Source organism: Gekko japonicus, unplaced genomic scaffold (assembly GCF_001447785.1).
Source record: "Gekko japonicus isolate JY-2015 unplaced genomic scaffold, Gekko_japonicus_V1.1 scaffold644, whole genome shotgun sequence".
NCBI lineage: Eukaryota > Metazoa > Chordata > Lepidosauria > Squamata > Gekkonidae > Gekko > Gekko japonicus.
Window position 1 is genome coordinate 850,473 of NW_015160853.1, and position 23,306 is coordinate 873,778.

At 49.9% G+C, this 23,306-nt stretch overlaps 1 protein-coding gene and 1 non-coding gene across 2 annotated transcripts in view; both read right to left on the reverse strand.

Annotated features, from left to right (window-relative positions):
* The window catches only part of CNOT6L (CCR4-NOT transcription complex subunit 6-like), a 74,170-nt gene extending 58,199 nt beyond the window's left edge, over positions 1–15,971 (reverse strand). The window contains exon 1 of the mRNA XM_015421256.1: positions 15,609–15,971. The gene's annotated coding sequence lies outside the window, so the exon portion shown is untranslated. The remainder of the gene's footprint in view (positions 1–15,608) is intronic.
* Positions 378–449, reverse strand: TRNAA-GGC. The gene has a single exon. It is a non-coding gene; the product is annotated as a tRNA-Ala (tRNA).
* Positions 15,972–23,306: the final 7,335 nt, after the last annotated feature.

The following is a 23,306-nucleotide window of genomic DNA, read 5'->3' on the forward strand; positions in this document are numbered from 1 at the left end:
GTGCTGTTTCTAGTGGGAGAGACGAGATTCCCACTTGGGCAGTAAAAGCTCTCCCTCTCACGGTGGGCAAATTAGGGAGAAGGAAACAAATAGGTACCAAATTATCTAAGGGAACAGTGGCTTGAAGAAAGAAAGGGAAGCTCCTACTCCTTACTGGGACTTGTGGAAGTAGAGTTTTCTTTTCCATTAAGCAGTCGATCAGGCAAAGGGCTCAGTTGCACAAGCATTATTGACAACTCACAAGTCCCACACATGAAGCTCTCTTATACTCAATCAAACCATTGATCCATCGAGGTCAGTAGTGTCTACTCAGACTGGCAACGTCTCTCCAGGGTCTCGGAGAGGTCCTTCACATCACCCACTTTGGTCTTTTTATTTGGAAATGCCAGGGATCGAACCTGGGACCTTCTGCATGCCAAGCAGATGCTCTGCCACTGAGCCACAGTCCCCTCCTGGGACTTCCCAAATGCTGTTCAACCACTTCCTTCAGTTGAAGAAGCAAACAAGGCCTTTGCATATAACTAAACAGTTTTTAAAAAGAGAAACATAAAATCTTTTCTTACAAAAGCTATAAATACAATTACTAAACTTAACTTCCCCTATTTATTTTTATTTGTTTTCTTCAGGCCTTAAAAACGTTTCCGTTGGCTCTAGGAGCCACCTCAAAGGTTTAAGAGCCAGACTCCCTTTTCAACCTTTGGGTCTTGTGTTTTCACAACCACGGCTTCTAATTACTGCTACCACCAAACCCAACCCTAAAACACTTCACTATTTCTCATAAATGTATTAAAGCTATGACAGAAGGGATATAGTATATAAAGCAAGAAATTGCAAGTAGATAAATAGGTACCACTTCGGTGGGAAGGTAACAGCGTTCCGCGCGCCTTGGTGTTTAGTCATGCCGGCCACATGACCACGGAAACGTCTTCGGACAGCGCTGGCTCTTCGGCTCGGAAACGGAGATGAGCACCGCAACCCTAGAGTCGGATTCGACTGGCTTTCGAGCAAGGGAACCTTTACCTTTACCTTTAACCCTAGTTGTCATCGCGGCAATTAAAAAAACCAACCTGTAACTCTGGGTCTGGCAACCTTTTCTTTCACGAGAGTGGCTTCTCAGGAAGCCCTGACCTGGACGGCTCAGGCTAGCCCAATCTTGTCAGATCCTGGAAGCTAAGCAGGGTCTGCCATGGTTAGTATTCGGATGGGAGACCACCAAGGAAAGTCCAGGGCTGCTATGCAGAAGCAGGCAATGGCAAACCACCTCTGTTCACCTCTTGCCTTGAAACCCCTATGGGGTTGCCAGGAGTCAGCTGCTGATTTAGTGGCACCTACACACACTAGTAATGCAAATTATCCTGAGCTAGCTACTCCCCCACCACCACCACCAAGAGTATTACAAAGTTTGGTGTAGTGGTTAAGAGAGTGGACTCTAATCTGGGAGAACCGGGTTTGATTCCCCACTCTTCCACATGCAGCTGCTGGTGTGACTTTGGGTCAGTCATATGTTTTTCCAGAGCTGTTCTCTCACAGACAGTTTTCGGGAGAGCTCTCTCAGCCCCACCTACCTCTCAGGGTGTCTGTTGTGAGGAGGGGACGAAAGGAGACTGTAAGCCGCTCTGAGACTCCTTCGGGTAGTGAAGGGTGGGGTATAAATCCCCCCCTCCAACAGAAGATGGACTTGGGAGAGCACCAGAAACAAAGCTGTTAGCTAAGCAGAATGCAGAAAAACAGGTCGCTTACCAGTAACTGGTGATCTTCGAGTGGTCATCTGTGCATTCACACCTTTCTAAAAAGCAGATCCTTTTGTGATCTTTTCTTGGGACTCCAACCATTAGCTAAGGAACAACCTGCTGGAATCCCTGCTGGAACCCTAAGCTAATTTATCTTCAGTTTCGCATAACTTCATTACTGCTTTAAAAAGTGTGATTTAATTGAGTATTGGAGCCTGTATGGAAAGCAGTTAAGAAATGAATTCATCTACCACTACTGAATCGTGTAATGTTAACATATGATCAGTAACGATGCATTTTAGGAGAAAAAGAAGAGGAGGAGGAGGAGGAGATTGGATTTATCCCCCGCCCTTCACTACCCAAAGGAGTCTCAGAGTGGCTTACAACCTCCTTTCTCTTCCCCTCCCCACAACAGACACCCTGTGAGGTAGGTGGGGCTGAGAGACCTCTGACAGAAACTGCTCTTTTTCGAGAACAGCTCTGAGAAAACTATGGCTTGCCCAAGGTCATCCAGCCAGGGGCAAGTGGAGGAGTGGGGAATCAAACCCGGTTCTCCCAGATTAGAGTCCGCGCACTTAACCACTACACCAAACTACACCTATGTGAAATAAACAAATATACTTCTGAGGACCACCGAGAGACACCATAATAAAATTGTTGTTGAAAATACTAGGTGCCACAATTAAATTTCTAGGTGTCTTCCTGAACTCGTACCTGGAATTTGTCAAGCCCTGATCCACTTCATTTATACTCTGCCTTTCTCCCCAGTGGTAACCAAAGTGGTTACACCATTCCCCTCTCCTCCATTTTAATCTGACCCTGTTAGGTAACTTGGGCTGAGTGTGCGTGACTGGCCCAAAGTCACACATCCAGCACCCATGGCAGAGGGGATTGGTCAAACCTGGTCTCTCAGAGCCTAGTCTGACACTAACTACTACCAGTATTCCCTCTAAACTGAGCTAGTGTGAGCTAGCTCAGTTTTTTAGCTTCCGGCTCACAGATTTCTGTCTTAGCTCAGGAAGGATGGCTCCCGAGCAAACTAATTTATGCAGCAGTCAAATTTCTCGCTCACAACTAGCTAATGCCACTAGCTCACAAAGTAGAATTTTTGCTCACAAGAATCCACAGCTTAGAGGAAGCACTGACCACTACACCACACTGACTTTCCTAAACCTTTACTTGCACTTAAGAGTTATGGCCATCTGCATCAAAGAGTTATGGCCATCTGCATCACAGATAGGACAAACAGAGAAACTGAGGTTACTGTTTCAAAATAAGTATCGGAGAAGGGTGTCAACCCTCCAACAGAAAGATTAAAAGCTCTGAAGACAATCCTATAGATTAAGGCAATCATTACAAACCTTGCCTATTCTTACTTTTATCCTCCTGAACGACAGACAGGACAAACAGAGAAACCGAGGATACCATTTTGAAATAAGTATCAGAAAAGGGTGTCAGCCCTCTAAAAGAAAGATTAAAAGCTCTGAAGACAATCCTATAGATTAAGACAACCATTACAAATCTTGCCTATTCTTTATTTTATCCTTCCCTTTAATTATCACTGTCCAACAGGCTAAAGATTAGTGTACAGTCAAGCAGTTTCAATACCCCACCCAACCACTTTGCCTTGAAATCCAGCAAGCTCATTGGCAAAACCATTAAACAGATCATCTTTATGGAAGTTAATGAGCAAACTGGTTTGTGAACACTACCTGAAAGGTTTACCATTATTGGGTTATGCACATCCTAAAAGCTCGTTTATGAACATGTGTACATGTGCATGCATATAATCCATGAATAAGTGTGCCAGTGATAGACTCAGAGGGGTCCTGCTGTACCAATAACCTATATGCTAGGATAACGTTCAACGGGTATGCCTTTTCCTATCACAGCAGACCCGTGAAGGAAGAAGCTGTACTGTCCTGGCAATCACGTATCTACCTGCTACGCTCCTTCAAAAGGCACAGAATCTCCTACTGGCTTCAGGCCAACATAAGATATGGAACAATACCTTCACAGATCTACATCACCCATAAGCAACGTCCTTTGAAACCATGAGGAATTTCAGACAGACGATATAATCCGGAAGAGGAACGGTTCCCAAACGGTTTCTGGTATGTCATTTCAGACAGAACCATTTTAGAACTGGTTCCCTACCGGAATATATTTGTAATTTTACACACAAACGCTTCCATCCCGTTTAGGAAACAGGGCTGAAGCGTTTTACCAGTCAACCGCTTCTAAGTAGTCTTCAGTTTCCTCTCCCGGTTCCGATGCGCTTTTTCCCCGCTGTTTTTCGCCCGCGCAGGCGATCTCTGGCTTTTTTTAATGTTCGCTTTATAATGCTATAGCGCTATAACAGTATAATGCAACAGCATTATATCAACCCCATTGGAATGCCTGGAGTGTTGTGTTATAGCACTATAACGCTCTAAAGCGAACGTTTTAAAAAAAAGCCAAAGATCGCCCGCGCGGGCGAAAAACGGCGAGGGGAAAGCGGTGCAGTCTGAAATGGCAAACCGCTTCAGATCCAGCTCTTTACCGGAAGGGGAAAGCCATGTGTGAAATGGCAGCCCTATACCGGTTTACTCCACGATGGATCAAAAACGGCTTCAAAATGGGTTAAAAAGGGTAATGTGAAATTCCTCAGAATGTTTCCTGGAGTTATTTTTAGTGTACACATTCTTTTCTCAAGGGGGGGGGGAAAGTGAGACAGCACTAGAGACAAAGGAGAGGTAACCAGCGATCGCCCTGTCCACACCCCCAAATGTAGGGAGCTGGGGAAACCGCTCCAGAATGGGAGTCAGTAAGTTCAGTCCCAGATGCCATTCAGGGACCTCGGCATGCTCAAAGACAGCCAGGAATCGGCTTGCATTTTTTAAGATCTACTCTCTGTGCATTTCAAATGAAGTTAACTGAATATGGAGGATGCGAGTCTGCAGCTGGTGCACGGTCTGAATGCCTGTAATCCCTGTTCTGTGGAACAGGATAGATTGCTCCAGAGCACCTGTTGCACAAGAATATTCTCACTATGTTGGAGACCAACGCGCCTGAGATCAGACAACACTGAAGACACAAAGGACACCATTAACGTTGTCCATGATCAGTTCAGTTTGTCTGCAGCAAATGTTTCTCATCAATCTAAAAAGGATCTCTCACAAAGTTTAAATGACACCACAAGGGGGAAAAACCCTTGCATATGGTTAAAGTGGCTCAAAGTAACTAAATTATGACAGTAAAAATGCTCAACAGCCTTGTTGAATTTTCCAGTGAACTTTTTTTTTTAATGTCACCAGTTGGTTATTTAAGAATGCAACAACCATTTAAAGTTTCCTGTTCTTGAAACCAAGCTCAATTGCAAGAACAGAAGGAGGGGAAATTCCTGTTTTCTAACTCAAAACCACTTTTAAAAAATACATACCCTCCCCATCCTCATCGTCAGTAACAACTGCCAAGAATATTCAAGATATGTACCAATAACAGGGTTTGCTTTGTTCATTTGCTTCGAGCAGACTGGCTGGAAAATCAGCTAATAGCAAAATCATAAAGGCCAGTATCATCCATTCTTTAATCTATTCCACTTTCTATTTCTCAACAGCTAAGCAAAAGGCCTACTGAAATTATTGGTTTTTGGAACATGTTTAAGCAAGACAAATTTTCAGATCTTTTTTCCCACCTGAGCAATTCCGTACATTTAACTGTGCCCTGGACTCCATAAACCCTCTTTTGTGTGTGCAAAATATTCCATCTTGATCACATACAAAAAAAAAAAACGCCTAAACCCACAAAACTTGTAGTGGAACAAGAGCCAGGCTAAGAGTGTTAAATTCTAAGCTCAAGGCTAGTTTAACATTTTTCTGTTTGCATCTTATCTCGCTTAAAAGGCAAGGCCAACCCAATTCTTCTAATAATTAGCTCTAGGGGAAAATCAGATAAACAAAAGAATTCGGTCCACCAGCATGAAAGGCAGCTGAAAGTTTGCCCATCCTATACTTAACTCGGCCCCCATTCACATGGAACTTTAAAAAGAATCCTTAGCGATCACAAGACTTGTTGAAAGCGAACGGTACATTGGACCTACCTGAAGGTTCTTTCTCTTCAGTGGGGGAGAAGTCATCCAGAAACTGGTTAGGTCACGCCTCTGCTCGCTCGATAGGCTATGCAAATTCTTTTGTTGCGTGGCTCCTATTGGAGTGGCCTAGGCTGACCTCTCCAGTCATGTCCAAGCCCTGGCCGTGGTTAACTTCCAGCTTGTATTCTTATGCCCTTGTGTTATTCCACGGCCTTTGTTGTTGCGTTGCTGCCGCCCATGATTTTCCACCTTGGTGTGTTGCTGGCGTTGTCCATTTCGGGTGGGATGTGGATGACTTCTCCCCCACTGAAGAGAAAGAACCTTCAGGTAGGTCCAATGTACCGTTCTCCTTCAGTGGGGGGAAGTCATCCAGAAACTGGTTAGCTGTACCCAAGCTTTTGTTCTAGGGTGGGCGACTGATGAAGTCTATTTATTTAATTGGTTTTTTTTTTTTTTCCTACTGCTGCACCACCTGCTGTAGTACTCTTCGGCCGAAAGCCGCCTCCGCCGAGGCCGCTTGGTCCATTCTATAATGTCTTACGAACGTGGAAAAGGATTTCCAGGTGGCCGCTCTGCAAATTTCCTCGACCGTGGCTCGTGTAGAAAAAGCGGCTGTCGCTGCTGCCGCCCTTGTAGAATGTGCCGTGAGCTGGTCGGGGGGCGATAGCCCCTGTATCTCGTAGGCCTTAGTGATGCATTGTCTGATCCAGTAGGCCACGGTTGCCTTAGATGCCTTCTTCCCTTGATTTGGGGCGCAATAGGCGATGAATAGCGCATCCGACTGGCGAAAGGCAGACGTTCTGTCGATGTACGTACGTAGAGCCCTACGCACGTCCAGTTTGTGCCAGATCTTTTCCTTAGGATGCTTTGGATTAGGGCAGAACGATGGTAACGTAATTGGCTGGTTGATGTGGAAGTTAGAATTCACCTTCGGAATGAAGGATGGATCCAGATGCAAGGATACGGAGTCCTTCTGAAAAATGCACAGCTCCCTCCTTGTCGACAGAGCGGCGAGCTCCGATACGCGCCTTGCTGTGGTGACCGCCACCAGGAATGCGACTTTCCAGGACAGGAAACGTAGTTCAGCCGTCTTTAGAGGTTCGAACGGGGGTCGCGTCAATGCGTTCAAGACCTTGTGAAGACTCCACATTGGAAACCTGTGTCGGACTGGCGGCGCCAGCTGCATGACCCCCTTCAGAAACTTCCGCACGTAGGTACTCGTAGATAGCTTCCTCCTTGTTTCTCGGCCTAGACATGCTTGTATGGCCGCCACTTGCCGTTTCAATGTGTTTGGTCTGAGACCTTTCTTCCACCCCTCCAAAAGAAATAGTGTCAGCGCGTCGACTCCCTCTGCCGCGGGGTCCTGGTATCTGGATATGAACCGCTCTACCTGGCGGTTTTGGGACGTCGCCAGTAGGTCTATCTTCGGATTGCCGAAACGCCTTGAGAGTTGAGCGAACACCTCCTTGTTCAATGCCCACTCTCCCGGATCCAGGTCCTCCCTGCTGAGCCAGTCGGCCTGCAAGTTGGAGATGCCCCTCAGGTGTTCCGCCTTGAGGCTCGCCGTGTGTCTTTCTGCCCATTGCAGGAGTATTTTGGCTTCGCGGAAAAGAGACTTCGATCTGGTCCCGCCCTGTCTGTTTATGTGCGCCTTTGTCGACATGTTGTCGGTGCGCACCAACACGTGTTGGTTCAGTATATGATGCTGAAAGGTCTTCAGCGCCAGAGTGACAGCCCGTAGTTCCAGCCAATTGATGCTGCGGGCCGCCTGATCTGGAGACCATCTTCCCTGAGCTACCAGATGGTCGCAGTGCGCTCCCCAGCCCCGTTTGCTCGCATCCGTGGTGACCACGATTTGCCGAGGCCGGAGAAAACTGATGGACTTGTTCAGAGCTGATGGCAGAGTCCACCATCGTAAGTCCTTCCGTAATTCTTCTGTTATCCGTATCTGGAATTGCCGCTTTTTGGCGATATCCGACTGAAATGGAAGAAGGGTCCATTGGAGAGGTCTGGCGTGTAGCCTCGCCCATGGAATCAAGTCGATTGTAGAGATCATTAGACCCTGTAACTGTGCCAGTTGCATCAGGTCCACCTGTTCCTCTGTCATGACGGCTGTCGCTAGTGCCCGAATCCTGAGTTGCTTGTCCTCTGGCAGGGACACCGTTGCTTCTCTCGTGTCCAGCCTGGCACCCAGGTGCACGAGGTCTTGTGTTGGGTTGAAGTGACTCTTTCCCTCGTTGATGAGGAACCCGTGGGCACACAGGAGCTCCCTTGTCCTCCTTGTGCTGCGTACCGCCGACTCGTAGTCCTTCGCTCGAATAAGGGCGTCGTCCAGATATGGATGAATGTGTATCCCTTCCAAGCGTAAGGCGGCTATCAGAGTCACCATGACCTTGGTGAACACTCGGGGGGCGGAGGAGAGACCAAACGGCAGGGCTTTGTATTGAAAATGCTGGTCCTGAAAACAGAAACGGAGGAAGCGTCTGGAAGATGGGTGTATAGGCACATGCAAGTACGCCTCCTTGAGGTCCAGGGATGTCAAAAAGTCGCCCTGTTGTAATACTTGGAGGATGTGACGAAGAGACTCCATTCTGAATTTCCTGTGTGCCACCCATCTGTTTAGGCTTCTCAGGTTCAGTATCGCTCTCCAGTCCCCCGACTTCTTTGGTACTATGAACAGGACCGAGTACACCCCTTGGAAGCGTTCCTGTAAGGGGACCTCCTCTATGGCCCCTATCTCTTGTAGGTGTAGGATCGCAGAATGCAGCTGCTGCCTGCGTGCTATGTTCCTGGGAGCCGGTGATGGATGGAAGCTGTTGGGCGGTACGCCCGTGAATTCTATCTTGTATCCCTGGGCGATGATCTCCCGCACCCAGTGGTCTGTGGTGGTCTGGCTCCAGACGTGTGCGAAGGCCTGGAGCCGACCCCCGATCAGGCAGTCATGCTGATTGCTTCTTGGGGAAAGCTGGCTTGTCAGATCTGTATGCGGCTGCGGGTTTTGTGGTTGTTCTTGCGCCGTACTTGAAGGATTTAAATGGCCTATGGCCTCTACCGTCGCGTCCCCGTCCCTGGTTGTAGGAACCACGAAAGGAATGGGATGTCCTGCCTCTGTGATCTTGTTCACGCCTGTAGGATGACGAAGGCATGGCCTTCTTCTTCTCCCTGGTCTCCACTAGTAGTTTGTCCAGATTGGATTCCCCAAAGAGAAGTCTGCCATAGAATTGATCCGTAGCCAAGTTGCTTTTGGAGAGTGTGTCCACTTTCCAGTGTTTGAGCCAAATATTGCGGCGTATCGTGATATTTGCCGCCTGTGCCCTGGCGCAGAATTGGATGCTGTCCTGGGAGGCATCAGCCGCAAATTCCGCCGCCCGCTTGATCTTTAGTAGCGTCCTCCGCAAGGTCAGTGGGTCCGCGTCCGGGTTCTGGAGGAGGTTGTCAGCCCAAATAGCGGTGGCCCTGGTGAAGTTGGACAGTGTCGCCGCTGATCGTATTGCCAGTGACATGGCTTCGTGCGCCTTCTTTAGAGCTGTCTCGTTTTTTCTGTCCATGGCATCCTTCAGTGCATTCTCCCCATCTTTTGGGTTCACCGCTCCCGAATGTAGCGCCACCACCGGAGCGTCCACCAGCGGAACCTTCAGGTCCTCCATAGTGTCCTCGGGTAGCGTGTAGAATCTCCTTGCCACGGATAGAAGCGAGTTTCCCCCGCCTGGGTTGGCCCACTCTTCCCGTATGACGTCGTCAAAGTAATCTGGAAATGGCGAAAAGGTTTGAACCTTGATGGGCTTTCTGAAGCCCCTGGGGTCGAGGTTAGCTGAAGTTGAAGACCTTGGTTTCTCTGTCACTTCCATCTGGTAGTTCAGCGTGGAGATGACCTTAGTCAGAAGACGTTGGAAGTGTTCACCTTGGAAGAGACGCGATGAGGCGGGCTTAACCTCCATCTCGTCCCCTGACCATTCCCCCTCCTCCTTGTTATTTGCTCCCAGGGACGTGATGGTAGACGCCTGATCCGAGCTGGTGCTATTCAGGCGCTCCCTCCTTGGGGTAAGGTCAGGCTGCAGGGGTACCCTGGGTTGTGGTACCCCTGGAGTCTCTGGGCGAGGAGTTGTCGCATGGTCCCGAGACCTGTTATGTGGCACAGGTGATCTGGAGTGCGAGGGGGAGCGAGAGCCTCTAGAGCAGCAGCGTCTCCTCCCCCTGGGGGAATCTCTCTCCTTGCCTTGCTGTCTCCGGGGGCTAGCTGTGGGCTGGGCTGAGCCACTCCCCCTTTGGTCTTCCTGGGTGGGCGGCCAGCCTGCCGCAGTCCAGGGTCCCCCCTGTATAGGCCACGTCCATGGTGACCCAGCCTGAAAGGCCTGGGTAAGGAAAGGGACCTGTCCCGCTGCCCCCGCCCCTTGTGTTTGTAGGGGGCCGGGTAGCTGAAGGGGCTGCTGCAAGTTCTGTGGGCCATACTGATTTTGTAGCAGCTGTGGTGGGGCCGGGTTGCCAAAGGCCGCCACTGGCCACGGTGCCGCAGGCAGGGGTCCCCAATTGACGAACCCTGCCGGAGCCGCGGGGTATGTAGGCGGAGCTGGGGCAGGCGTCGGGCTGGGGCCTGGTACCGGAGCTGGGTCTGGGCTGGTAGTTTTCGGTGGCCCCGGGGGTTGCAGGGTGCGCGGCAAGCCTGCTGGGATCCCTTTCCCGCCTGGACCTTTCTCCTCCGGGGCCCCTCCCCCTGGAACGGACTCACCGCGGGGGCTCGCCGGCCCCGCTGTCTTCTTTGAACGGCTCCTCCTTCCGGCTCCGCTGGCCGCCTTGCCAGCCGCTTTCCCGGACCGCTTCTTCTTCTTGGCGGGCGGAGGAGAGCGGGAGTCAAACTCAGACCGCTCGAATCCTCCGCCGGTGCCAGACGCCGCCGCGCCGCCGTCGGCGCCATCTTGCGCCACGTGTGGGGGATTGGAGTTGGGGCCGGCTAGCTGCTGGCGCGCCGCCGACTCCCCGCTGCCCGAGTGCCCTTTCTCCGGCCGTTGCAGCGGCGCGTTTCCCAGCCGCTGATCGTTCCGCAGCCCATCCCCCGGTACCTTGGAGGAATCGGGCTGCTGAGTCTTGGGGCGCTCCATTTCGGCCCTTGCCCCCCCTCCCGGAACCTCGGGAAGTTGTGGGGGCTGCCTCTTCTTATCGTCTTCCTGAGCCATCTCTTCCAAGTCCTCTTCTTCCTAGAGATGGAGGGAAGAGCTACTTGCTGCCGTCTGTTAAATTTTTTTTTTTTTCTACTTCCTTGAAACAACTGCAGTCGGTTGGCTTGGAGTAGGAGCTCCAGACGTCCTACCGAGCGCAGGGCTATGCAGAAAACTGGAGAGGTCAGCCTAGGCCACTCCAATAGGAGCCACGCAACAAAAGAATTTGCATAGCCTATCGAGCGAGCAGAGGCGTGACCTAACCAGTTTCTGGATGACTTCCCCCCACTGAAGGAGAAGGGTCAATCTAAATGCCCAAAGACATCCAGAGGGGCTCAAGCTCAAATATTCCCATGCTGAAAAAAATCCTTCTACTGAACTTTACAACATTATTACTTATACAGCAACATCAGTTAAACAAGGAGCTTTGCAGAATACCATAAACAACCAGTTCTCTTCCCCCCCAAGGGGTTAATATACATTCCCTTTCCAACTACTTTTGACCTCTCCCTTTGTTTTCTCCTACATAGTTCCAGTATATTACAGAGTCTCTGGACAACCAGATTATACCAATGTTTCCCTTCAAAACATGATAATACAATGGAAAACAAAAACAAAACCCAAGGATCTAGTAGTTTGACTATGCATTCTGGTTACACCTTTACAGAGCAGTGTGTTAACAGAAGACCTGGAATAAAACTTAAGTTAGGTTTATCAGGCCTGTTCTTTATTTAAGTCCAGATAGAGGATTTTTTTTTCAGGTGTTAGGGACACTGAGTCAACTTGGCTGATGCATTCTGGCCCGTACAACCTGAATTATTTCCGAATAGCAGGATCACCGCAGGTTTTTCCTTCGGCGTTTCCCATGCCCCCCACTGCTGGGTTACAGCTACAATGATAAACCTGACATGGTGAAATTTGAGGTGCTGTCCAGACAAGCCGTGAGGAACACAACAGCTCCTTATAAGATCCCTATCCCTGGCCTTGAAACACAAAATCAACACATCCTCCAACCTTCCATAGAGCAAGGAGAGAAACCTCCTGAGATTCTTACTTTGATGCAGGGAGAAGAAGAGAACAACTAGCCAGCGTCTGAAGGAAATTTAAAAGTAGAGTATGGCAAAGGTTAATGAAAGTCTTTTCTTATTGGGATGCAAACAGTTTATGAATGTTAAAAACAAGACTCCACTAGATCCCACCCTCCTTAGCAAGTACTGTTGACAGGAAAAAAAGGAAGTTTGAGTCCATTGGCATCTTTAAGATCAACAAAGTTTTATTCTGGGGATCCGGTTTCACGTGCACACTTCTTTCATGTGCACACAAAAGCTTCTACCCAGAATAAAACTTCGTTGGTCTTAAAGGTGCCACTGGACTCAAACTTTGTTCTGCTGCTTCAGACCAACATGAGCACCCTCCTGAATCTGCTGACACACATGCTTATCCACTGAATTAGCATTTGATTTGTTATCTAAGTTGCTGCATCTTCCGCATGCTTCAGGTGGGCTACCTGCCTTTAAGCAAAAAAAGTCTACAGATGTACCCAACTGAATGTTCATCCAGCACTTTGTTCTTCTGTGCTGGGGGGGAGATGGAAAATGGCCTGGGGGGTGATTTCAGAAACCACACCTGACCAAGTTCTTTAGAACTCCATTCTGGGGAAAGGCTCATAAACATGAGCACAGAAAGCTCAGTTCTATAGCGGTGCCACTGTCTGATGTAGGCTATGTTTGAATACACCCTCAGATAGCAGTCAGATGAAGCCTTTCCTCTCTTTCATACACGCTTCCTGCAGACTACAGTTGCGGGATGTCCATTACATTAAAAGGGTTGCTCTTAACTCCAGAATGTCTCATAATTCAGTGGAGTGTCCAACTTTTACAATGCATCTAGTGGATGGAATAATGGATGCTTCTATTCATCTCTCACATATAGATCCCGGCCTTTCTCAAAGGACCTTAAAGTGATATGCTGGGGCGGTGGGGTGGAGGATATTCCATTGTGTCCTTCCAACAGCTCTTCCATGTAATTCAGGGCAAAAGAGTTAAAGTTAGTCTTTAAGTTAAGCTTAAAGGCGGCTTAAAGTTAGTCAGTGAACCTCACTGATAAGTGGAGATTCAGGATCAGATCTCCGTGATCCAAGTCCAACTCTCTAACAACAACACATTAGCTCAAAAAGTAAACCTCGACAGCACCCCTACTTTTTTGCGAGCCTGAACTGATAATCCCCCTCAACACAATCTTTGTACATACTTAAGACACTCCATACATACTTAAGACTCATGACCACAAATTCATACCACTATTCCAGTGTCTCTATAACCACACAATCCCACACCACACTTATCACATACAGCTCCCCCACCCATGTTCACTGATACCCCACTTATATCAAAACACATTCCTCGCCCTCAAATTTTCTTGTCCTGCAAACCTTACCCCTCTGGATGCAATGCCTTTCACAAAAGCCCTCTCTGCACACCAACACACGCTACACATTAGGGCCTTCTCACAATTATAGTTTAAGAATACACCTAGGTTTAAAAATAAAAAAGGAGTACAGCCAAAAGTGTGAAATCCTCAGCTGTGGCTACCTGCGAAGAACATATACCATGTCTCTTGCTGTACAACTTGTGTGATATGGCATTCGAAATCCAACAGCCTCCCTTTCCATGCATATTTTGCCACCTTTCACTAGCAAACGTCCAACCCAACTATTGCCTTCTGAGCACACACTCTTTCACAGCCATATTTGCTTATGTAAAAACACTCACATCCAGCCTCTTTCATCAGTTCAAAACAACATAAAAACCTACAAAAGCTCCAGGGGAAGTATACACGCTTTTGACAAAGCGATTCTATTTTTAGCTATTTTAGCAATTCCATTTTTAGCCTTCTTTCTCTAAGGAGGCATAGGTGGATCTCTCTTTATGATTTTTGTCCTCACAACAACCTTGCGAGGTAGGTTAGGCTAAAAGGCATCAGCCCCAGGTCACCCAGCAAGCTTCATAGCTAGAGCAGGGATATGAACCCAGGTTTCTTAGATCTTGGGCATCCCAGATCTCACTCTAACAATTACACCACACTAGCTCCCAGATTTGTTGCTGCCTTAACAACATCTGAAGCGGCCCTCGAAATCTAACAGCTGCACCTTCCCACACGAAGCTCTGCCTTATGCAGAACTGGTCCATCAAGGTCAGTATCGTCTACTCAGGCTGGCAGCAGCTCTCCAGGGTCTCCGGCAGAGGGAGGGGCTGTGGCTCAGTGGCAGAGCATCTGCTTGGCATGCAGAAGGTTCCCGGTTCAATCCCCATTATCTCAATTAAAAGACCTGGCAGTAGGTGCTGTGAAAGACCTATGCCCAAGACCCTGGAGAGCTGCTGCCAGTCTGAGTAGACAATACTGATTTTGATGGACCAAGGATCAAATTCAGTATAAGGCCGTTTCATGTGTCCATGCTGTCTTTGTCATCACCCTCCTGATTTCCCTTTCCTTATTACTCTGCTGGAGCAAACTGTCCCTCCTTAGAGATAGATCAAGACGAGTAGCCATGTCAGCCTGTCTGTAGCAGTAGAAAAGAGCCAGAGTCCAGGACAATGTTCCCTCTAAGCTGTGGAGTCTTGTGAGCAAAAATTCTACTTTGTGAGCTACTGGCATTAAAGTTGCGAGCAAACGATTTGGCTACTGCATAAATTAGTTTGCTCTGAAGCCATCCTTCCTGAGCTGAGACAAAAATGTGTGAGCTGGAAGCTAAAAAACTGTGAGCTAGCTCACACTAACTCAGCTTAGAGGGAACACTGGTCCAGGAGCACCTGAAAGACTAACAAAATATGTGGCAGGGGGGGTGACCTTTCGTGAGTCACCGAAGCTCTCTTGAGTCACCGAAGAAGTGAGCGGTGACTCAGGAAAGCTCGTCCCACATGTTTTGTTAGTCTTTCAAGTGCTCCTGGACTCCTGCTCTTTCCCGTCCCTCCTTTAAAGTTGCATCTGGACTCCTGTGCGGTTCTTGCTCCGTTGCAGGTTTAGGTTTCGTTGCGAAAGGTTCGGGGGGCTGCCCGGAGAGGGAGAGAAAGCTGCCTACGAACGAAAGTAAACAGAACAAGTCACTTCTCCCCACCAGCCTGCCCGTCAGCTCGCGACGACCCCCTTCGCAAAACAACAACAATAATAATAATAAAAACCACACAACCCACGGGCCCAGGAAGCCAGCCAGCAACTTCGATCTCCCAACACGGCCGAGGCACAGCGCGCGGCAGAGGCTTACACAACTCCCCCCCCTCCCCTCCGCAACACACCACACCACACATCCACACAACTCCCCAACACGGGTCTCGCCTCCCTCCCCAAAGGGAACCCGCGCGGGGGTTCCACCGAAGCGGACCACAAGGCCGGGCGGGCCACGCACGCACCGCCCTCCACACCCACCCTCGGCCTCCCCTTCCCCGCAGGCCCCGGCCTCGCCTCGCGCTCGTCGTGTGTGTCCCCCCCCCCACCCCCGAGGAAGGCGGCGTGGGGCAGGGGAGACCGCAGGCCCAAGCCGGGCCTAGCCTAGCCGGCCCCTCCCGCGTGTGGGGGGTGGGGGTTGAAAGGAGAGGGCCACGCCGAAGCCCCACAAAGACCAGGCCTCTCCTCCTCTCCTCCGGCCCGGGCGCTCACCTGCATCCAGCCCGCGGGGCGTCCGTCGAGGGGGCTGAGGCGGCTGCTCAGGCGGCGGGGCTGAGGGCAGTAAAGACATGCAGGAGGGCAGCGGCCGCGCCGGGCCGGGCTCGGAGGAGTCACAGGCCTGCTGCCGCCGCCGCCGCCGCCGCTGAGGGGAAGAGGAAGCGAGGCGGGCGGGACGGCGCGTGTGAGGGGAACCGGGCGGCCAGCCTCGCTGCTGCCCGCCTCAGGCAGTGCTGCTGCTGCTGGTGGTGGTGGCGGCGGTGGTGGGACTGTGCGCCCCCCTCTTCTTCTGGTCTCCTCAGACCGCTCTCCCGCCCGGCAGCAAACAGGGGGATTAACAATGGAGGAGGGGCCTGGCCTGCTCGCCGGGATGACACGGCAGGGAAGGAGGGAGGGACAGAGACGCGCCGCCGCCACCACCGCCGCCGCCTCCTCTTTCTCGTCTCCCTCTTCCCGCCTTGCAGCCTCGGCTTCCCTCCGAAGGGAGCAAGGGCTTGTTGTTGTCACACACACACAAAAAAAGCACAACCCCCTCCCCCTTTTCTTCCTTGAAGATCCCCCGCTATCACGGATCCCTTTCACACGTGACGCAACGGCGAAGCGCGGGTTCGCTTCTGCACGCGTGTGCTGGGGAAGGGGCCACCCGCCCCACTAACCTCCACCCCCCGGGAACTGAGATTCCCCGAAAGGGACGGGGGATCCGTCTCGCCAGCAGGACGACCGAGGTTTTCCCTTTCGGGGTAGAGTTTGCCAAAGAGCTGGGTTCAAGTCCAGGAGCGCATTGAAGAGGCCAACAAAAGGTTCAGGGTATGAGGTTTCGAGAGTCAAAGCTCCCTTCCTCAGACAGCTTGAGAAAGGGAGCTTTTTTTTATTGTGAAACCCTGTAATATGGTCTATTACAGTGTTGTTGTTGTTGTTGTTCAGTCGCACAGTCGAGTCCGCGACCCCATGGACGAGCTCTCTCCAGGCCTTCCGGTCTTCTGCCGTCCTCTGAAGTTGGCTCAACTTCATGTTCGTTGCATCGATGACACTGTCTAACCATCTCATCCTTTGCCGTCCCCGTCTTCTTTGACCTTCAATCTTTCCAAGCATCAGGGTCTTCTCCAGTGAGTGCTCCCTTCTCATTTGGTGGCCAAAGTATTTGAGCTTCAGTTTCATTATCTGGCCTTCCAGGGAACAGTCAGGGTTGATTTCTTTGAGGATTGACTGATTTGTTCTTCTTGCAGTCCAAGGGACTCTCAAGAGTCTCCTCCAGCACCATAGTTCAAAAGAATCTATTCTTCGGCGCTCGGCCTTCCTTATAGTCCAGCTCTCGCAGCCATACATGACTACTGGGAATACCATTGCTTTGACCATGCGGACTTTTGTTGGCAGGGTGATGTCTCTACTTTTTATCATGCTGTTTAGGTTCGCCATCGCTTTCCTCCCAAGGAGCAGGCGTCTTTTAATTTCATGGCTGCAGTCACAGTCTGCGGTGATCTGGGATCCCAGGAACGTGAAGTCTGTCACTACTTCCACAGCTTCCCCTTCTATTTGCCAAGGAGTGATGGGGTCGGATGCCATGATCTTAGTTTTTTTGATGTTGAGCTTCAAGCCCACTTTTGCGCTCTCCTCTTTTACTCTGAGCAAGAGGTTCTTTAGATCCTCTTCACTTTCAGCCATTAGAGTGGTATCATCTGCATATCTGAGGTTGTTGATCTTTTCCCCAGCAATCTTAATTCCCGCTTGTGATTCATCCAGGCCAGCATTTCGCATGATGTACTCTGCATATATATTAAATAAGCAAGGTGACAGTATACATCCTTGTCGTACTCCTTTTCCTATGCTGAACCAATCAGTTGTTCCGTATCCGGTTCTAACTGTCGCTTCTTGGCCCTTATACAGGTTTCTCAAGAGACATGTGAGGTGGTCTGGTACTCCCATCTCTTTAAGGACCTGCCATAGTTTGTTGTGATCCACACAGTCAAAGGCTTTAGCATAGTCAATGAAGCAGAAGTAGATATTTTTCTGGTACTCTCTTGCTTTCTCCATAATCCAGCGAATGTTGGCAATATGATCTCTCGTTCCTCTACCTCTTCGAAACCCAGCTTGTACTTCTGGTAGTTCTCTATCCACGTACTGTTGAAGCCTAGCTTGTAGGATCTTGAGCATGACCTTGCTAGCGTGTGATATGAGTGCAATTGTGCGATAGTTTGAACATTCCTTGGCATTGCCCTTCTTTGGGATTGGAATGTATACTGATCTTTTCCAATCCTGTGGCCACTGTTGCGTTTTCCAAATTTGCTGGCAAATGGAGTGCAGAACTTTAACAGCATCCTCTTCTAAGACTTTGAATAGCTCAGCTGGGATACCATCACCTCCACTAGCTTTGTTGTTAGCAATGCTTTCTAAGGCCCATTTAACTTCACATTCCAGGATGTCTGGCTCAAGGTCAGTGATTATACCGTCGTGTTTGTCAAGGACATTGAGGTCTTTCTTGTATAGTTCTTCTGTGTATTCTTGCCATCTTTTCCTAATCTCTTCTGCTTCTGTTAGGTCCCTACCGTTTTTGTCCTTTATCATGGCCAGCTTTGCATGGAACGCTCCCTTGATTTCTCCAATTTTCTTGAAGAGATCTCTAGTCCTTCCCATTCTATTGTTTTCTTCTATTACTTTGCACTGTTCATTCAGGAAGGCCTCCTTATCTCTCCTTGCTGTTCTCTGGAAATCTGCGTTCAGTTGGGTAAATCTTTCCTTTTCGCCTTTGCCTTTCGCTTTCCTTCTTTCCTCTGCTATTTGTAAAGCCTCATCAGAAAGCCACTTTGCTTTCTTACATTTCTTTTTCTTTGGGATGGTGGTGATTGCTGCCTCCTGTACGATGTCACGAACCTCTGTCCATAGTTCTTCAGGCACTCTATCTATCAAATCCAGACCCTTGAATCTATTCTTCACCTCTACTGTATATTCATCAGGGATGCGATCTAGGTCAAACCTGAATGGCCTCGTGGTTTTCCCAATTTTCTTCAGTTTAAGTCTGAATTTTGCAATGAGTAGCTCATGATCTGAACCACAGTCAGCTCCAGGTCTTGTTTTTACTGACTGGATAGAGCTTCTCCATCTTTGACTGCAAATTATATAGTCAATCTGATTTCGGTGTTGCCCATCTGGTGATGTCCATGTGTAGAGTCGCCTCTTAGGTTGTTGGAAAAGGGTGTTCGCTATGACCAGTGTGTTCTCTTGACAAAACTCTGTTAACCTTTGCCCTGCTTCATTTTGCTTTCCAAGGCCAAACTTGTCTGTTATTCCAGTTACCTTTTGACTTCCTACTTTAGCATTCCAGTCCCCTATGATGATGAGGACATCATTTTTTGGTGTTAGTTCTAGGAGGTGTTGTAGGTCTTCATAGAACCGGTCCACTTCAGCCTCTTCTGCATCAGTGGTTGGGGCATAGACTTGGATTACTGTGATGTTGAATGGTTTGCCTTGGAATCGGACAGAAATCATTCTGTCATTTTTGAGATTGTATCCCAGTACTGCCTTTTGCACTCTCTTGTTGACTATAAAGGCCACACCATTTTTTCTACGAGATTCCTGGCCACAGTAGTAGATATAATGGTCTTCTGAGTTAAATTCGCCCATTCCTGTCCACTTTAGTTCACTGATTCCTAGGATATCGATGTTCAGTCTTGCCATCTCATTTTTGACCACGTCAAGCTTACCTTGATTCATAGATCTTACATTCCAGGTTCCTATGCAGTATTGTTCTTTGCAGCATCGGACTTTCCTTTCACCATCAGACACATCCACAACTGAGCGTCCTTTCGGCTTTGGCCCAGCCGCTTCACTCTTTCTGGGGTTACTTGTACTTGTCCTCTGCTCTTCCTCAGTAGCATATTGGACACCTTCCGACCTGAGGGGCTCATCTTCCGGCGTCATATCTTTTAGCCTTTTGATACTGTCCATGGGGTTTTCTTGGCAAACATACTGGAGTGGGTTGCCATTTCCTTCTCCAGGTGGATCACGCTTGGTCTGAGTTCTCTGCTGTGGCCTGTCCGTCTTGGGTGGCCCTTCACGGCATAGCCCACAGCTTCATTGAACTGCGCAAGCCCCCTCGCCACGACAAGGCAGTGATCCATGAGGCAGTGATCCCAGTGTTACTGGGCTGGAATCTTGCTCTTCTATGGCAGACTGTCACAGCTATGGCAGACTGACACTTGCTCTTCTGTTGCAGACTAACAAAGAGCTGGGTTCAAGTCCAGGAGTGCATTGAAGAGGCCAACAAAAGGTTCAGGGTATGAGGTTTCGGGAGTCAAAGCTCCCTTCCTCAGATAGCTTGAGGAAGGGAGCTTTTTTTATTGTCAAACCCTGTAATATGGTCTTTTACAGTGTTACTGGGCTGGAATCTTGCTCTTCTATGGCAGACTGTCACAGCAATGGCAGACTGACACTTGCTCTTCTGTTGCAGACTAACATAGCCATTTGCTTCGACTGCAGACTGACACAGCACACCTGAAACTATCGATCAGGACTGTAACACCAAAAGACCTTCCCCCTTATATTGTCCAATGTCAAGTTTTAATTGGGTGAAAAGTACGCAAACGGAGAGTGATTTCAGCAAAGCGTACTTTATTCTATCCGGAACAAGACGACTTTGGCCGGCTTGCAGGCCGGCTTATATCCCCCGAGAAACCGCCACCCAAAACACACCCCTACTTCCCTATAGATTATTTACAGTGGCCTAGAGTCCCATAGGCTCTCGGCCGGGAACCTAGCCCCCTGATTGGAGCGGGCCTTGATCTGTATAGTCCATTGTCTCTTGGAGCGAAGCTCGACGTTTGTCTCTGGACTTGTCTGGACTTGATACCTTACATTGGGGTTAATGGCTCTGATTTTATTTATTTACTTATTTATATCCTGCATTTCTCCCCAATGGGGACCCACAGCAGCTTATGCGGTTCTGCTCTCCTCCATTGTATCCTCACAACAACCCTGTGAGGTACACTAGGCTGAAGAGAAGAAGAAGAGACTGGATTTATACCCCGCCCTTCACTACCCAAAGGAGTCTCAGAGCGGTTTATAATCCCTTCCCCTCCCCACAACAGAAACCCTGTAAGGTAGGTGGGGCTGAGAGAGCTCTCCCGAGAACTGCCTTTGAGAGAGCAGCTCTGAGAGAACTATGGCTTGCCCAAGGTCACACCAGCGGCTGCATGTGGAGGAGTGAGGAATCAAACCCGGTTCTCACAGATTAGAGTCCGCGCTCTTAACCACGACACCAAACTGGCTCTGTGTGTGTGCGCCACCGGCCCTAAGTCACCCAGCAAGCTTCCATAGCAGAGTAGGGAGTCAAACCTGGATGTTGTCATAAAGACTTGCTTCCGTAACTGCAGGAGCACAATGTCCTGTCTGAACTGGGCCGCTGCTTAGCATGCTAACAGGGCCTTCTTAACCGGCTTAGCACACTGCCTAGGAGGCTGGCCTGAAACGGGCCATCCTGCTTTAAAATACCCCCAAGTCTTGCCTGCTCTTTTGGGTTGTTGCTTGATTTCATGTCACTCGTGGAACTGCAGCGTAAACGTGTGGACTGACTCCCTCGGAAAATATGACGGGAGGAGATGTAATGCGATGTCACGTCTGTGTGGCCCAGTTGAAGTGCAACGATGGGTACGCGCAAGAAATTTACTTGTCCGGTGTTCTGCATGCCCTTACTGCTATGTGTGCAATGTCAACACGACATGTGGACTTTGTTCTTGGATTTCAGTGCCAACCAGTGTAGCTACCTGCAGCCCCTGCCAAGGCCAAAAGATTTGCCGCTATATGCACCTGGCATCTTGTTTAAACTGGGCAGATACTTTACATAGCAACGAATGCATGCTTACTTAGCACGCCCGAGCTCTGTAGCCCAAGCAGATGTTCTGCTAGAGGGCTAAACGTGTTCCAGCCCAGTTGAAGCAAGACACCCCTGCACAAACAAAGCTGTACAAGCACCTGAATCCTAGGGTTACCAACCTCCTGGTAGGGCCTGGGGATCTCCCAGAATTGCAACTGCTCTTCAGACTACAGAAATCAGTTCCCCTCGAGAAAATGGCTGCTTTGGAGGGTGGAATCTAGGGCGTTATACCCAGGGGTCGTTTCGTAGAAAAAGAGCTAGGGGAACTCATTAGCATATGCCACACCCCCTGACATCACCGGAAGTGTGTCATAAGGCCACACACCCCGCCCCCAACAGTCCCGGCCGCCGGCGGCCTTGAAGCTCCACTGCCGAGCCCCATGAGGGGCCCGGCGGTGGACCTGCAAGGCCGGCGGGAGTGCAAGGAAGCCCCGCGAAGGCCCTCCCTGGCCTCAGGAAGGCAGGGGTGGGGAGAGGCAGGGAGGAAGCAACTTACCCTCCCTCTTCTCCTGCCTCCTCCTGGCTGAATGAGGGCCGGAAGCGGGGCAGCTGGAAGCGGGGGGCGGGACTTCGTCATGTGCCCCGCCCCCGTACCTCACCCGGGGGAACTGCGATCCCCCTCGAAATGACCTCTGGTTATACCCCACGGAGGTCTCCAAACCCTGCCCTCCCCAGTCTCCACCCTCAAATCCCCAGGATTCTAACTCAACAGTGTGCTGTTTTATGTCCAACTAAAACATTACATCAGACAAAATATATTTTCCCACCTTGTGCTACATCCATCTACATCCATGTTTTTTTTCCAAAGCTGTGCCATGCTCCACATGTAATGTTAGCGTATCAGTGCAGTACCCACCTATGCCACAGATTCCTGGCCAGCTGGGCACGCCAATAGGCTTGCCATTTGCCTGCTCACAGTGGGCAAATCTCAGTGCCAATCCCCCATCCTTGAGATACTGAGGAGCAAGAGGGAACAAGGCTGAAAAAGGGCCTCCAAAGTGACACACTGGGAATGTCCTCCTATCTCTATGGTCTTTGCCATAGATATTGGGAAATTCCTAGAGTGTCACTCAGAAGTGATGTCACATCCTCCCAAAACTTGATCTTCCCTAGGCACCACGCTCAAAATCTCCTGGCATCTGCCAAGGCCATGCCCATATATACAAGCAGGGGTCGTTTCGTAGAAAAAGAGCTAGGGGAACTCATTAGCATAACTCATTAGCATATGCCACACCCCCTGACATCACCAGAAGTGTGTTATAAGGCCACACACCCCGCCCCCAACAGTCCCGGCCGCCGCCGGCCTTGCAGCTCCACTGCCGAGCCCCATGAGGGGCCCAGCGGTGGACCTGCAAGGCCGGCGGGAGTGCAAGGAGGTGCGAAGGCCCTCCCTGGCCCCAGGCAGGCAGGGGTGGGGAGAGGCAGGGAGGAAGCAACTTAACCTCCCTCTTCTCCTGCTTCCTCCTGGCTGAATGAGGGCCGGAAGCGGGGCGGCCGGAAGCAGGGGGCGGGGCTTCGTCATGTGCCCCGCCCCCCATACCTCACCCAGGGGAACTGCGATCCGCCGCGTTCCCCCCGAAATGACCTCTGTATACAAGATACTAAGTACCTGCAACACCATACAGGTAGCAGGTATTTAGCTCTTCCGGGCCTGCTGTTGCAGTTTGATCAGGCCCCAAAAATGATTGCTCAGCACTTGTGTGGCATTCCACAAGGCCAGTGGCTGGTCTAAACTAAACTCAGTCTGGTTTAAATTATGTCAGGGATCTGTGGCATGCAAGTGCTATATGCATGAGAATACAAGGACAAGTAAGTTTCTTCTGCAC